Consider the following 13,076-nt stretch of genomic DNA (forward strand, 5'->3'; position numbering starts at 1 on the left):
TCTCTTTCCTTGCAATCTTTGAGTATAACTTCGTATACTGTAGCATCAAACATATCAAGACAATGTAAAACCATTCAAGAGAATGACAGTATTACAGGGTATTTAGAACCAACTAACAGAAAATGAACAATGGTTTCTGTATTATCTCCTTATCTATAAAAGTTTTTGTTTATATTATCACATAAACTAAAATTCAGTAAGATACATGTTAAGACCAATGGAGACAGAAGAACAAAAGCTTGATGGAACTTCAAAACAAGATGATATTAAATCAGCACTAGCTATTATGATGTCTTGTTTTCTACAAAATAGCTGTTCCTACCGTCCAACCTTCTCTGCCTCATTTCTGTTGAGATCTTTTTCTGTCATTGGTTGTCAGTTTGTCTTCTTCATTTCACTTTCTGCTCCATTCATTGTGGCCTCTGCGCCACTGTTTCTGGGATCTTTTTATTTTCCTTTTTTAGAATATCTTGCAGTATTCTCTGTAGAGTTGAATTGGTGGTTGAAAATTCCCCTAGTTCCTCTTTATACTGGAAGCACCTTGTTTCTCCATTGATTTCTAGGGAGAGTTGTGCAGAATATATCAATCTTGGCTGGAGGTTATTGTCTTTCAAAGCTTGAATTATTTTGCCCTATGCTCTTCGTGATTTGATGGTTTGTGCCGATTTGATGGTTTGTGCTGAGAAGTCTGCTGTAATTCTGATGGGTGTTCCCTTGTAAGTGATCTGTTTCTTGTCTCTGACAGATTTTTTTTTTGTCTTTCTCTTTTTTTTATTTTTTATCGGTACCCGCGATCGAACTCACAACCACACACTTGCAAGGTAGGCACTTATGCCCCATCTCTGACAGCTTTTAATATTCTGTTCTTATATTGGATTTCTGGAATTTTTATTATTATATGCCTGAGTGTAGTTCTGTTTGTGTTGTAGGTGGCTGGGGTCCTGTATGCCTCACAGATCTGAGTATCTTTACCTTTTTCCTTATGAAGGAAGTTCTCCTTTATTATTTCTGTGAATAGCCTTTGCAGTTCATTTGTTTGTATCCATGCTTCTTCCTTTACATTCTTAATTCTTGTTATAGAGCCTCTTATCATCTTCTAGTCTTTGTATTGTTACTGCTTGTTTCCTTGTTATTTTTAAGAAATTTTTCCTTTCATGCTCCCACATTACAAATCTGTCCTCCAGTTCAGATTATCTATCCTTAGTTTCTTTCAAACTGTTATGCCAACTTTCAATAGTTTTCTTAGTTTCCTGGTAATCTCTTTGAACCTGCTTCATGTATTCTATGTTTTCTCTATTTTCTCCATCAAACAATTCTCCCCTTTTTTTCCTGTTCCTCCATTCCACCATTTGTTTTTTTGTGGGAGGTGCTTAGCATTTCTTTAACTATTCTACTTACATCTTGCTTTACTTGGGTTAAATACTTCACTTTTGCACTCGTCTATGAGTTCCTGGAAATATCGCTTTATGTCTGTTGGTGCTGCGCCTGATATTGCATGTTTTCTGTCCTCATTCTCCTTTGCATTTACCTTTCCTGGATCAGTGTTCTCAGGATTGGGGACCGAGGACCCTTTCTTGTTGCTTCCTCTTCCCATACTTTTTGTTCCTTCCATACAAGCGTATATAGGAGGCTCATTTTCTTTCTTTGTCAGTTACAGTTTGTTTGAATCACGCCGGGTAGGTGTTCCCACCCACTGCAGTGTACTAGGGAGACACAGATCTGGGCAGCCTATGCTGGCCTTGTCCCTCCAGGCCAGTCAACATGCTGAAGGCTTCACTGCATTAGGGTGCACTGCCAGGCGCAGGGACCTGGTTTGGGCTAGCCTACTGGGTCTTAGTCTGCGGCATCACCCAGGTCAATCATTCCCCACCAGTCCTGCTTGAGAGAGGAATATGTAACTGAAATCACTGCAGCGTCCTGTTATGGCTACTCTGCCCTGTCCCAGAATGTCCTCTGTTGGAGTATGATAGTCTATGGAAGGGTCCCTATTCCTCTCACTTACCATAGGTCGATGTAGGGCTCCCCACCCACTCTGCTCTCAATTCTGTTCACCTATTTCCACTCTCAGAGCTTTCGTATCTCTATCCCTGCTGTGCTGATTCAGATGCAGCGGCAGCGGCAGGAAATTCAAGCCGCGGTTTCCAGAGGTGCAGGTTCCAGCTTCGGCACTGACACTTTAGCTGTTCCAGTCATAGCACTGGGATTAAATTTCCAGTTGGTTTCTCTCAGCTTAGTTCATTCCTGGGTCGGCAGGATACATCTCCCCCTGCTTAGGACTCCCCACACCATACCATTCTGGAATGTAAGCTGGCTATCTCAGAGAGCCTCCATAGGTGCTGTTATCTATCCGCCATGTTCTCCCGAAGTTGACCAACTTCCTTCATTTGTAACATTAGTCAGTATTCAATGAGATGATGTCATGAAGTGAAAGATATGAATGTCACGTGACTAATGAGCACAGTGCTCAAAATATATCTTTAAAGAGGCCACTCACTGCTGGACTCTGTGAAAGCAGGTTCTCCAACTCTACCTCTCTCCCTGCTTCCTTCCCCCCAGCCACTAAGAATGACTGTGAAGGCCAGGCCCAGTGGGGCAGGCCTGTGGTCCCAGCACTCTAGGAGGCTAAGGCCTGAGGTCAAAAGTCTGACCCAGCCTGGGTAATTTAGCAATTTCAGGAAACCTTGTTCCTAAATAAAAAGACTGAGGATGTGGCTCAGTGCAGAAGCCCTCGGTTTAATCCCCAGTACCACAAAGGGCAATAAAAATGACTATAGAGCTTGTCTACATTGGCCAGTCAACAGTAAACCTTCAGATGCTCACAACTGTCATGGCCAGGCCAAGAACTCTATGAGTGTCAAATTAGTAGAAATCAGTTGGAGCTCTGTGTTCCAAAGGCCCACTGAAGATAGAAACCAACTCCAAAGTACAATCGAAGTACAAAATGCCAAATTGTTATGTCAGTTCCTAGTACAAGGGAACAAAAGCTGCATACAAAATTGTGTGCAAAGCTGAGTAGTTCTACCACTCATGAATGGTGTGCACCTGACCGAGTTAGCCATGGCTTCTGAGTCCAGCTTCCTCATCTTTGAATTAGGGGGAATAATAGTAATACTGCAAGAGTTGTTGGGAAAATGACACTAAAGTAACATATTTGCCACATGCTAAGTACCAGTTCAAGAGTGTTCAGCGTGTTATTTCATTAGCATATCTTCTTAATGTAGTGCCTGGAACTTAACAGACACCTGATAAATATAGCATTAAAGAAATGTGACAGGAAGAGGAAGAACTACTAAATTTCCAAGAGCAGAGACGTTGCCTTGTTGGAGAAGGAAGGTGAAGTAATTGCTGGATGTAACACCCAAATCTTTTAAGCTTTACACATTAAAGAGCCAAAGTGTGTCAGCTCAAAGGACAAACCTTGAGTTGATATTTTTATCTGTCACGTGTCTGCCTGTGAAGCTAGAAAGAACTGCCGAGGGTCCGGTACATACCGGCAGTGTATGCACTGAGATGAGAGAACATCAATACTTCAGCCGGGACAGACTTAGATTTCCCCCTGTTCTCTCTTAGATCAGTTGTTGACTGACCCTAGACAAGCCAGCATGTGAATATACTCTACATATGTCAGGGTCTTTCTACTGTATAAAGTCTTCTCAGTATGTAAAAGCATAGACCTTCATTTTAGAGACGGAGGCAGGTGGATTGCCTCAATTTCAAGGCCAGCTTGGGCTCCAAAGTGAGCTCAAGTCCAGGCTGGAATACTTACCAAGATCCTGGCTCAAAAATAATAAAAAACTAAATGGAGGATATTGTAATGTTAGAACTGATGAAGTGACTGAAAGAATTTTCAAAAAGCAGCCATCAGTGTGGACTTGTGGAATGCAGGAGAAATGCTTGAAAGTTGGGGGTGGGGGGAGCACACTTAACATTTAGGAATGTCAACCCTGCCAGTTTTTCATAATATATTTCAATCCTGATTTTTCTGAGGTAGCAAGGTTTCACAGTTAATAAAGGAAGATAAATGCTCTGCAGAGTGAGTGTGAAAGCAGGAAAGGTACAGTACACTACAGGGTGAGAGGAGCACTGTGACACAGCACAGCGGCTTCGTCATCTTGCAGATGTGAGTCTTTCTACCACTCAAAGAGTGGCACCTTACTACGAATTCTTGGCATATCTTTGAGGTGGATTTCAGATTCAAGTCAGACTGACACCAACACATTGCTAATTACTGTTTCAATTTTGTCAGTAATGCAGAGGCTCTATCAAAGAGATTTAACTACCTGGAGTATAATTCCCTGGAATCCAGGGATGAAACCAGACTTAGTGGGGCCTGAATCTTATGAAATTTGCAAAGTGCCTTTTAATGAAAAAGTATGCAAAATGTATGCATACAGAAATTTCCAGGACCCCGCTCAGGACATTGGAAGTGTCTTGTGCAAGTGAGGAGCCCCAGGGCTTCACCTCCACTCATCTCATGATAAATCCACCTTAGCTGAGGCATTTGTACAGCAGGGAAAAATACTTCAACTGATGAGTTCCAGACTGAACATGTTGGTCATAAAAGTATTGGCATCCTAGCTTGGCAACTTGGCTTTGAAAAGATATTCGGAGGCTGGGGATTTAGCTCAGCGGCATAAGCACCTGCCTTGCAAGCAGGCAGTCTTGGAGTTCGATCGCTGGTAGTGATAAAAATGAAAAAAAGAAAAAAAAAAAAAAAAGAGATGCAATAGGCTTCTGTCTCACTGTGGTGATGGTCAGCTAGCTTTGTCTCCTGGGAAACTTGAACCCAAAGCCCAGGTACCCAGTCTCAGACACACACTTGGTGGATTGTGACCATTATGTTGATCTTTTTACTTTGTCAGGAGAAACAGGGCCTTGATATACTGCCGCAGTTGGCCCCCAACTTCTGAGCTTAAATGATCCTCCTGCCTCAGCCTTTCTGAGTAGCTGGCACTACAGGTGCATGCTACAGTTGACTTACTGTGCAAATCTACTGAAGTAACTGTTAAGTAGTTTGAGAGGCAGGGTTCTATTCACAGGGAGTATGAGCATTAATGTCTAGCACCACTTAGCTCTCACTTTCTCATCTCCAGGAAGCAACTGCCTTTCTGTTAAGAAAAATCTTAACATCAGATGTCACAATTCGCTGTCTGCTTCATTATGAGTCTTTTCTAATGCACCACCTCTCCCCTACTTTCCTTCAAAAGCAAATCTTCAGTATCTCCCAAGCTGTGCATCGCCAGGTTGACAAGGGGAGTGAGGAGTTCACTCAGGTTGAGGATGCAGGTGAAATTAAACAGCTCCAGATGCATCCTAAACCTCCCTCCAGGGATTTAAAAATAAACTGTGTGAACCTGGACTGTGGACCCACAAGACAGGTGGGAAGTCTTTCCCAACTCAGGTGGGTATGGGAATTTTCATTTTGAGTCTAAAATCACCTTCAGGCTGTTAAATGTTAACTGAAAGAAATAAAGCCTGCACTTCTTATCAAAGGGAGGAGAGAAAACATACGGAATTAGACTAGAGAAATGTATTTTTATCGTTATTTTTCACACTACCTCTTAATACAAACATCTACCTGTTGGACATTTTGAAGGTTCTTATTGTACACAGATAATTCATAACTTCAGAAGTCAGTACTTTTTGAAAAATAACATTGTGGCTGGTTAGGGAGAGAAGTACCTGGTGGCAGGCTTTCAGGAATTTTTTTTACTTTCCTATTTAGTAGACACCGGCACTGAAAAAGTTTGGTACCTCTTACTTCTTGTAGAACCTTATATTAAACTTCATTCTTTGAAGTTCTCTAGTGTATATATTTGAATAGTTACAACTCTGAATATGAGAAGGAAGCAAGTGGAATTTCAAGGAACACTCACAGCATGCACAGCAGCCCTGAGCTCCAAATGATGCTAATTTGAGTGTTACTAGTGTGACAACTTGTATTGCTCATGCCAAAGACCAGTACCTGAAATTGCAGAGCAGGCTACCTATAAGTTATAGAAGTCAGCTTGCTCATCTCCAGGAAGCAATTGCTTTCTGGTAAGAAAAACCCACATGCCTGTAATCCCAGCACTCAGGAGACTGCGGCAGGACAAATGTAAGTTTGAGGCCAGCCTGGACTGCGTAGCAAGACCCTGTCATCAAAAATGTTGTATCAAATCCCTTGGCCTCTTTGCACCTTAGTTTCTTCATTTGAAAATAATGAATGGAGTCTTTGGCCATACCACTCTGGATACTTGTGGTCTCATCTAAAAGTAATTAGTTGATCTTATGACTTACTTTTTAGAGTTCTTAACAGGATCCAGCTAATGAATAAGTGTATGAAGCTGGTAAATAGATTTGGTTTTCATAGTTTTTGTTTTTACATGCGTTTATCATTTATTTCACTTACACTTGGTGTAAAAACTGCATTCCATGCCATGCTTGAAATGTTCCAAAGCTCACTTCTGTGATTAAATTGCAACGAAGATTTCTAGAAAAAGAAAAGACATAATTGAAAGAATAAAGAGGTTCTTTCTGAACATTTCTTATTTGGCAGTTATTCCAATTTATATATGATGAAACATCACTTGCAGTACTGTTTCCATACACTTAAGAAATCTCACTGGAAGATGCTGGCTTATAACTTACACTTTCCTATTTACATGTGAAATGCACTAGATATAAAAGAGTGAAAGCTTAATAAATTCCTGTGCTGAGCAATCTTTATTGCTCTTGAACAACACTTCGCAGGTTCCGCACTAGAGACATTTGGAGCTGGCTGATTCTTTGAATGTCTGACTGAACACAGTAGCATGGTTAACAGCATCCCTGATCTCTGCCCCCTTGATTCCAATAGCAATTGTCGCCTCCATGCAAAATCAAACCAACTGAGAATCATTGCTCTGTAGTGACTCTCTCTGACCTGTGCAATAATCTTTATAATATACTTTGGTAGAGGTTTAAAGGATTTCCAAATGAGTAGCAAAGAGACTTACAAGACTGTAAATATAATGAAGTTATATTTTCAACTTACAAGAACTGTAAAAAAAGTAGTGCTTCAAATGTATTTCTTTCAATAAACTGTATTTTATTGCACGATAAATCTCTGGAATAAGGAAAAGGAAAACATTGATTAAATAACTAATAAGTATCTAAGTGGTATGAATATTAGACTTTAGAATTGGCAATATTGCAAACTTTTTTTGTCAAAATCTTGGGCTTGTATGTGAACATTTTATACCCTATGCCCTGTCTCTAATTCCTCTAGGACTCTCACCTTCGAGATATTTGTAAATAAAATATACAATTGTTATATTATTTTTTGTTTGTTATTTTTCAGTTCTAAATTAGGTAGTCCTGGCTGGCCTTGAACTTACTGTGTAGCCCTGGCTGGTCTCAGACTCACCATGCTCTTGTCTCCTCCTCCTAAGTGCTAAGACTGCAGGTGTACTACTTAATTGCTTTTATTTCTTCCCCTCATTTTGTGACAGAGCTTTGCTGTGCCATTCAGGCTGGCCCTGAACTCACTTTGTCGTCCAGGCAAGCCTCAGACTTGCAGCAATCCTCCTTCCTCACTCTTTTGAGTGCTAGGATTACACGTGTGCACCATGAAGTCTAGCTCTCAATTTCTTTCTTGTTTATTTTAAAGAGAATAAAACAAAACAGAAGAAAGCAAATAAGAACAGAACAGTGCAAGGCATAAAGGACTTCTAAACAAGACATTGGGAAATTACTGATGTCTACGATAATGTCTCCATTTTGTTCAAAATAGCTTGTGCTTATCATTACATGCAATAAAATCAAACAAAAGAAAACAGAACAAAACCAATCAAAATAAAAGAATGAAAGACTTCAAGGTAATAGGAAATCAACAATGGCTTCCATAATGTATTATTTTTTAAAAAATCATCATCCAATCAAAACAAAAGAATAAAAGCATTATAGAACTTCAAAACAAGATAATAGGAAACCAGCAATGGTTCCTGCAATACATCCTGTGACCTTCAAAATAGCTGCCCATATCATCAGGCACAGTAAGATGTAACAAGGCAGAACAAAAATCAAATCTAAGAAAAATTTGAAAATTATACAAGAATTCAAACCAGGATCATCAGAAATTAACAGTTATTACTACTTTCCTTTTTTAGGCATTTTCTCCACCGTTAGTGTCATAATATCTAATGTGCCGTTTGGATCCCACTAACTCCTTCAGTTTTTTGTGCTAGGAGATAACTTGGTTTTCACTTGTATGGGTCCAAACCATTTCACCCATGAACATGATCTCAGTTGCAACCATTTCCCTACAAGAGCCTCAAGATTATCCTACTTTATAGCTAGGCAGCTTTCTATTGTATGAATATACCATATCTTTCTTACCCATTCTGCCATTCATGGGCAAGTTACTCTTGCTTTTTTGTGGTCTCTTGTCACATGGAACAATTGTTTTCTTTCCTTTGATTTTTAGTCTATGAATACAAGCGTGCCACAGGTTTGCCACCAATGCCTTAGGGCCTCCAAAGTTTCATAATTCCAGAGACTTTTTGGTTCCATGTAATAAAAATACTTTATGCCTACTTTCTTCAAGCCTTCTACATTTGAAAAAAGGCGCTATTTGTCAAAATACCACAAATTAGTTTAATTACCTTTAATGATATTTACACTTCTGGACCTACTGGACCAGAAACCAAACCAAACCAAACACAAAACAACAAAACAAAACAAAACAAAAATCAAGCTTTCACACCAAAGAACACAGTATCTTACTTTCTGTAAACAGATAAAAGCACTATGCAAGTATTTCCTCCTTGACAACAAGGCTGCAGAGATGTTCTTGTTTCAGTGAAGATGGAGTATTTTCTATGCCGAGGGAAACATTTACAGCGATAGCATTTTTTTGTCTTTTTTTTTTTTTTTTTTTTTTTTTTTTTTGAGACAGGGTCATGCCATGCAGTTCAAGCTGGCTTTGGGCTCACTTTGTATCCCAGGCTGGTCTTGAACTTGCAATGATCCTCCTGTGTCAGCCTCCCAAATGCTGGGATTTCAGGAGTGCACCACCACACTAATACCATTTAATCACCATTTTAAACACTTGTTTTTAAGATTGGTATAACAATTCCAGCACTGAAGTGCAGGCAGTCAAGTCTTCTAGTAGCTTAACCATCTGGATAATATTACATTTTACCTCCTAGTTAATCATTTAATACTTTAAAGACTTGTTTAATACTTTAGGTGTTACTTTCATTCGGATTCAATCGTCTAAGCACCCCGGGTTAATGGCGCTCCAGTTAGCACAGGCGGTCTATTCAGTACGTTTTGGTCCTCTAGGCAGCACTGTAAAGTTAACTTTAATTCTTTTGTTCTGATTCAAATTTTTCAAACCTTTATTGTAAACACCATATAGCAAGTACTTACAGACTTTGCAGGTCAGATACAGTCTCTATTGTATATATTCGTGAGAGGTTTGTTTCTTATTTGTACTGGGAATTGAACTCTCAAATTTACAACCTCACACTTGCCAGGCAGGCGCTGTACTACTCGCTGTATCCCCACCCTCCTTTTTTTTAAACACTTAAAAATGAAAACATGACAAAAACATAATGAATTTATGCAATAAATAAAAAAGACTGTGGGTCAATTGGATCGATGGCCTATATGGTAAATACAAATACAAGCCAATGGCACATAAGCACTAATAAACCAAGGTTCATATTATAACACAATTAAGTGCTCAGATCTTATTACCACTTTTCCTGTGTAAGTTGGGTTTTTCCCATTTGTATATTATGATTTAAAAAGTGAAAATGTGCATAGCGTATTTGATGATAGACATAGACTGAGACCTATACAAACTTGCACCCTTACAGCGTTTTATTTCTGGAAGAGATTTTGGAGAATATATAATTAGAACTGCCTCCTCATTTTACAGATAACTCTAAACTCAAATAAATATGATTAACTAACTTACAAATACTGGAGGTTTAGCAGGCCTTCAAAGGAATCCTTACGTAGTTCGGTGATGTAATTTTCACTGAGATTTCTGGAAGATGAAAAGGTTATATTTGTATCACACTTCCTCAGAAACCTGAAGGATATGCAGTGATGAAAAAGCATGAGGAAATGAGCACTGTCAGGTCCTGCTACGTGGAGTGTACCTGGAGCAATTAAAGTCTCATATCTAAAACAAGCTCATGCCAACAGTCCCCTTTGTAGGCACTTGTTCTACAGAAATATTTGCCCGTGTTCACAAAGAATCATCAACAAGTGTTCATTATGTGGTACAGGTAACAAGAACGCTGAAGAGGACTGGGGATATAGCTCAATGGCATAAGCATCTGCCTGGCAGGTGCAAGGTCCTGAGTTCAATTCCAGGTGCCAAAAGAAGAGACAACAAAAAGAAACCTGGAGAGACACCTCCCAAATAAGAGACCTGACCAAAAAATGGGCAACTAAAATGAATAGACACGTCTCAGAAGAGAAGTATGAACAGCTGATAAATACTTGAAAAAATGCTCAATAACTATGGCCATTAGAGTGTTGTAAAATAATAAAATTTCATCTTATCCCACAAAGAGTGGTTACCAGCAGGAAGACAAACAAGAAAAAATGGTAGTGAGGTTATAGGGAAAAAAAAACACTTCTAAACTAGTATAATCACTATGGGTATCAGTGTGTAGTTGCCTCTAAAAACAACTAGAAATTCCACTTGACCCAGTTATTCCCCGTCTAGGTATTTTCCCAGAAGAATTAAAGGCATCATGTTACATTAATGAATTCATAGTCATGTTTGTAGCAGCACAATTCATAATAGCTAAACCTTGGAAGGGGCCGCTATGTGTATTGACAGATAATAGATAAAAACAATGTATTTACACACAGTGCAGTACTCTGCCATAAAGAGAAAGAAACTCCAGCCTTTTGAAGAAATGAAACACACATTTAACTATCTCAAAGGTTCTCTTATTTGAGAAACTCAAAGTCTAAATAAAGAGCAAAGTTAAAGATAATAGGAAGAAGGGGGATAGATCTCAGAAAGCAGATGATTAAGAGATGGAGGTAAGGGACATGGAGAACTGGGGATGAGAAAAAGAATTGAGATGTATGGTATCATGTACATGTGCCAATTGCCCATGAGGACTGTAATCATCATATACTGCAGTGCACTAATTTTAAAAAATGAAAAAATTCTGGATATACTCAAAACATGCATCAATAGGGATATTATTTAATACACCATGACACCCAGGCATGGTGGTGCACCTCTAATCCCAGCACTTGGGAGACTGAGGCAGGAAGATGAGCTACATATGTGAATTCAAGATTATCTTGTACTACGTAGCAAGACCCTGTCTCAAAAAACAAACAACCCTAAATTAAGACAAAATGAATATATCATGAGAGCTGGGGTGGTGCATGCCTGTTATCCCAGCCCTCAAGAAGTTGAGGAAGCAGAACCGCCATGAGATCAAGGCCAGCTTGCACTATATGGTGAGACTCATTTCAAAACAAACAAAAATACACACTATGGAATATTGTGGGAGCGTAAGTAAGTGGGTAACCCACTATCTGTGGGGTAGGAGAGAACTCGTGTATCAAAAGTGAGAGACTCATGTTGCAGGATAGTACTGTTTAGGTAAAAAAAAAGACAGCCACCTGACAACGCTATTTCACTGTAGTCAGTATGTGTGTAGGCAAATGCATGGGAAACATCAGGAAAGATACATATCAGACCAAAACTAGTGGTTACCTCACTGATGGATCATTAGAGCATACGGAAGTTCTTTATTTACCTTTCATTTTATTTTTATTCATTAAGAATGTAATCACATTCTCCTTGTATAAAAAAATTTCAATTGTTTCTTTCCATGAGGATCTATGAAGGCTGGGAATTTAGCTCAGCGGCATGAGCACCTGCCTGGTGATTGTAAGGTTATGAGTTCGATCCCCGGTACCAAAATACACAAAACAAAAAGATAAAAAAAAAAAAAAAAGAAGAAGATAGAAAGAATAAAGAAATTGCTCACCACCAAGAAGGTCTATGAAATTTAATTGTCCTTGTCTTTGCCCCTCCCCTCCCTTTAATCTGGTGCTCAGATTTGAACCCATGGACTCACACCCTGCTAAGGAGCTGTTTAACCACTGAGCTACCCTCCCAATCCATGTGAAGGTTTATCTTTATCCATATAGTTTCAATTTCAATCAAGTGAGCTTAATCTGACATAAGATTGGGAAATACCTTTCCTCAGAAGTGTTGACCTCAATATTGTGAACTAAGGAGAATCTTAGTTTTTGTTTGAAGATTTTGTATTCATATATGAACAGAATATACTCACAGTTTCTCAACCCAACGGTATGTTGCCCACGCCCTTTCTTGAATGGTATAAATAGAGTTTCCTTGAAAATTTCTGTGAAGAAACAGTTTATTTCTTTGAATAACTGGGAAAGGAATGAGCAGAAAAAGTAAAAGAATCCTGAAAGTCTCCAGGATATTCAAACACAGAGACAAAAACAGCTTTTCATTTCTATAACTAATAGCTCCCCAGTTTGCACAAGACAGTCAGACTATGGAGCAGCCAGCACAAATGATGAGACTTCTGCTCAGCAGCTCAGCTTCCTATCTGTCTAGTCTCCTGGATTAATGATGTGGGTCACTTAGTTTTAATTTAAGTGTTTTTCCCAAAATCACTTGGGTACAAGATGACTCCTACAAATCAATAAGTAAATGAAAAATCATTCAACAGAAAAATGGGCCAAAATGCATCATTATTAGTGAGTAAGAATAAAGAAAGCCTCTGCCAGCTGGCGCCAAAGCTTTGGCTCGGTACCCTTTGTGGAAGCTCTGCAGGCAGTGGAAGGATAAGGGCAAGAGCAGCAGAGAGGAACTAACTTGCTGATGTGGAAAACCGCTTGGACTTGATGCACAGGGAAGAACAGGAACCACCAGGCAAGGAGTAAACCATCACCTGGTCAGGGCAAAAATTGCAAAGGAGAAGGAGGAACCCACACAAAACTGGCACCAGGGCTTATCTCCTGTGTGACAGGGTGAGGGAGACAGGTGGTCAAGCATATAAGGGTATGGATCTCCTATTATTCCATAT

At 39.4% G+C, this 13,076-nt stretch overlaps 1 protein-coding gene and 1 long non-coding RNA gene across 6 annotated transcripts in view; one reads left to right on the top strand and one right to left on the bottom strand.

Moving 5' to 3' along the window:
- Positions 1–13,076, top strand: part of CUNH2orf76 (chromosome unknown C2orf76 homolog) — a 232,752-nt gene that overhangs the window by 57,369 nt on the left and 162,307 nt on the right. The gene's annotated exons all lie outside the window — the stretch shown is intronic.
- LOC106025436 (uncharacterized) overlaps positions 6,540–13,076 on the bottom strand; it is a 33,159-nt gene continuing 26,622 nt past the window's right edge. The window contains exons 3-5 of the long non-coding RNA XR_001199012.3: positions 12,312–12,383; positions 9,947–10,018; positions 6,540–7,087 (exon numbers count right to left, since the gene is read on the bottom strand). This is a non-coding gene — a long non-coding RNA (uncharacterized LOC106025436). The remainder of the gene's footprint in view (positions 7,088–9,946; positions 10,019–12,311; positions 12,384–13,076) is intronic.

The sequence above is a fragment of the Cavia porcellus genome, unplaced genomic scaffold (assembly GCF_034190915.1).
Source record: "Cavia porcellus strain 051 isolate PalLab524CR breed Dunkin Hartley unplaced genomic scaffold, mCavPor4.1 scaffold_12, whole genome shotgun sequence".
In the NCBI taxonomy this organism is placed as follows: Eukaryota; Metazoa; Chordata; class Mammalia; order Rodentia; family Caviidae; genus Cavia; species Cavia porcellus.